The 3,758-nt window shown below is 48.2% G+C and overlaps 1 protein-coding gene across 1 annotated transcript in view; it reads right to left on the bottom strand.

Annotated features, from left to right (window-relative positions):
• The window catches only part of LOC109484839 (E3 ubiquitin-protein ligase rnf213-alpha-like), a 48,570-nt gene that overhangs the window by 3,851 nt on the left and 40,961 nt on the right, over window positions 1-3,758 (bottom strand). The window lies entirely within an intron of this gene.

The raw sequence follows: 3,758 nt of genomic DNA, 5'->3' as shown, positions 1-3,758 counted from the left end.
TCGCAAGATCGTTCTGGGGACACGGGTGCATCTCTTGGCCAGTCAAATATTAAGTGTTAAGTCGATCTCTTTCTGTTCTCAAATTCCTTGTCTGATATTGGTTTGAACTTGGCGGAATCCTTGTTGTTTCTTGATGTCTTGATGGTTGATCACTACTGACCCCGTCCACGTTGTCATTAGCAAACTCGGGGTGCCCGTGGGCATGCTGCGCCCCACATGCAGTACTTCCTGATGAATCAAAATTCCAAGCTCCTTTCAGAGATTGACGTTTGATAGGGCAATCATTCTCGTCTGTTGTATGAGGGCCTGCCCCTGCTTCTTTAAGCGAATGGTTCATCCTTGCTGTCTTTCCAAGCTCATTGTGCGATAGATTTCTGTCTAATGTGCCACCTACTTGGTTGTTCCGACGATGTTTCGCTATCAAACCGTCTCTTTCATCACTGTTCATGTTGTTTCTCTCTTCATTTGCTGGTCCAACTGGGCAACCCTTAAGGGACTCTCTTCCACTTGATTTATCATCCTGTTGGTGCGACTTATGGCCCTCTAAATGTCTTTCATGTCTTTCTGTCTCTTCATTCCGTCCTCTTGCCATCCTTGTTTGTTCTCAGAAAACCGTCGATATTCGGCAAACTACAAACTTCCTTTGATGATATTCAAAGATCCCCTGGTAAGATTACTTGTTCAGGAATATTAACGTAAAGCTGATTCTATTTTTCTTTCGGTTACATCAGTCCGATCTACTCCGTGGCAATGGGATACGTGATGAAGAAAGAAAGGCAATCTCCACAAGGCACATTTTTTGTGTGTGGTGTAAAAACAGTGACGGTATCACTTTAAGATCCAGCAGCTCCACACCGTGCACTTGTGACCACGTTACACATCACCTCGCACAATCATCCAACGAACGCAGAGGATGTTCCTTGCGTTCCTGACACCTACGGGTGCAAGATGGAAAAATGAGCTGAAATATGTATCAACAAGATGACTATTTTGCTTAGGGATGAATATGATCATATTCTAAAGCTTGCAAAACGGTGTCATGCGTCCATGAATGTAAAATCACCATAAAATCAGTCTTTGCTCTGTACCTGTTGTTGGATGTGCCAACGGCGCAATGTGTTCACGTGTGGACAATGAGTTCTAGTGTTGTGCATCTAAGGTGCTGCACAGCACTACGATTTCGAAAGAGGGCACTTTATTTGGTCGATCAGGTGTGTTATGTGTTGACTCTGGGTTAAAGGTTACAACCATTGTCAACAATGCATTAATCTTCCATGGGACCGTTGAGCGGCGTAGAAAGGCCTCCATTCACAGAAACGACAAAGAAACATAGGAAAACACACCATAGGTACTGGAAAGGCCTAATATTTTTCTCAAACCAGATAAAACATTTGGGTATATTAACTAGAACGCGAGCAGCTTTTTAGCACTAGGTGCTTTCCACACACACCTTTGTTAACGCCATTTGATAAGTAAGATTTTGTTTCTCATCGATTGTGTTCCACATAGCACGTACTATTGCAACTTGCCATCCTTGGCCCTGAATCATGCAACCGTTAAACTATGACACCCCTCCCCCTTTTACACCGTACTACGTGTACTAGCCTGGCACTTACTCAGTGCGAAACTACATGTTGATATTCGTTATAAGTAATCGACATTATGATCATAATTTGGCCATATATAGTTCACTTCTATGCAGGGGCGTGCCGATTTAGAGATAAACATCGATAATTAACCACTTCCGTTCGGAAGGTCTTTCGGACTTTCCGCTGTTTGCAGGTTATTCAGGCTAAAACTCTGGAAGTGACGGCTCAAATGAGCCTGAAGGCTAAACAAACAGCCATAGGCTACAACTTTCCTTGAAGTTTTATATTTTGCAGATTGGGAACAGTAGCTAAGTAAGCAGTGTCAAGTGCACCCGACGGGCTAAGTAAAAAGCGTCAACTGTAACGCCGGACAAGGCACGCTGCCGGCCGGTCGACAACATTTCAACAACAATACAGAAACTAGCGGTGTTTCTATAATATGGAAACAATGTCTCCTTTAGGATCATTTTTTGTAATTAGATACACGAAATTGATTTGTTCTGGCCCTACCCCACGTGACCCAACCTCACGTGACGGCCTCTTAATTTTTATTTTGGCTCCCACAGCCACGTTTTTGTTTGCTCTTCAAAAAATCATCGTTTTCTCCTCATGGAGCAGCATGGGGGCTTCAAGAAGCCACGTAGGCGATGTTCAGTATGCCGAAGACCTGTCAAGGGACACATGGGTCCGTGTGGACCCGGGAATTGTTTTCTTGAGCGGTCGTCGGACGAGGAATTCTATTCACACGTGAAGAATGGCCTCCACATGCAGGAGTCTCTCCGCAAGCTGCGCCAGAGAAGCAAGGTGGCAGACTTCGTGAGAGAGAGTTGGTCTGAAAGCATTTCTGATGACTCGGAAGCAACTCAGATTCAGCATTCACGGTCCCTACCGCTCGGTAACCCTCCAACCGCTGACCACACAGTCGCCAGAGACGGGGATCGCGCCAAGAGTGAACCTCCCCTTCGTGAGACGCCACAACGTTCGACCAAGCCTAGAGAGCCGTCCTTGACCAGGCCGCCCGGTTCCCGCCATCGCGAAGTCCGTGATCTGCGGGCTGACAAGGAGTTGGCTGGGGAGGTGGATAAGATGCTCGAGGGAATGCTACATTCTCCGCCCAGAGTTTCGAGAAAGACTGTGTTTCCAGGCAAGCGTGCTTCTTCCTCGGGTTCAGACGGCAGCGTTCACAGGAGATCGGATTACACACGCAGCCATGGCCAGCGCCGCCATCAAGATCACGGGGAGAAGTCTGGCAACAGAAAGTCGCGAAGCAGTACCAGGAAACCGAGAGAGAAGACTGGTTCTAAACGCGCATTGAAGGACTTCGTCGACTCCTGTTCCGGCACGAGCTCGTCTTCAAGTCCATCGAAGTCGCGCAGTAGCGTCAGGAAACCGAGAAAGAAGGCGGTTTATAAACACACGTCGAGGGATTGCGTCGGCTCCAGTGCGGACACAAGCCCGTCCTCCAGCCCGTCGAAGTCGCGCAGCAGCGCCAGGAAACCGAGAAACAGAAAGAAGTCTGTTTCTAAGCGTGCGTCGAAGGACTTCGTCTACTCCAGCTCCGACACAAGCCCGCCGTTGTGTCCGTCGAAGTCGCGCGGCAGTGCCAGGAAACCGAGAGAGAAGTCTGTTTCTGAACGCGCGTCGAAGGACTTCGTCTACTCCAGCTCCGACACAAGCTCGGTTTCCAGTCCGTCGAAGTCCCGGTCAAAGTCGCGGTCGAAGTCCCGGTCAAAGTCACAGTCAAAGCGACGTTCAGGTAAGAGCGGTAGACACCTCACCATCAATGATTCAAGTACAGCACGTGTTACAATTGAATGGCCACAGCAACGTGCACAATATTTCCCCGGCTACGGGAAGGGGGGAGGCGTGACGTATGATGAGTTGTCGTTGCCAATGTTCGTACACGGTTACGTGAAAGCCGTGATTGAGTCTCATCGTCTCTCTGGGAAAGTTGACAGTAAATTGGCTCACTTAGCAGACCTGATGTTTGATGCAGTATACTATGACTGGCCAACAGTGAGGGAGTTTCATGCGTCGGTTCTTTATGGTATGGAGTACGCTACATATACTTGGGATGACACCGCGTTGTTTGATGCTATTAGAGAGCGGCATTACCGCACGCAGGTGGGTGTTTCTGGTGGCCACACTCAGAGGGCAAGGGCTGTGAGA

This window comes from Branchiostoma belcheri, unplaced genomic scaffold (assembly GCF_001625305.1).
Source record: "Branchiostoma belcheri isolate BF01 breed outbred unplaced genomic scaffold, Haploidv18h27 scaffold70, whole genome shotgun sequence".
Lineage (NCBI taxonomy): Eukaryota > Metazoa > Chordata > Leptocardii > Amphioxiformes > Branchiostomatidae > Branchiostoma > Branchiostoma belcheri.
The sequence above is the reverse complement of the archived record's forward strand: the minus strand, read 5'-3'. Positions and strand labels throughout refer to the sequence as shown.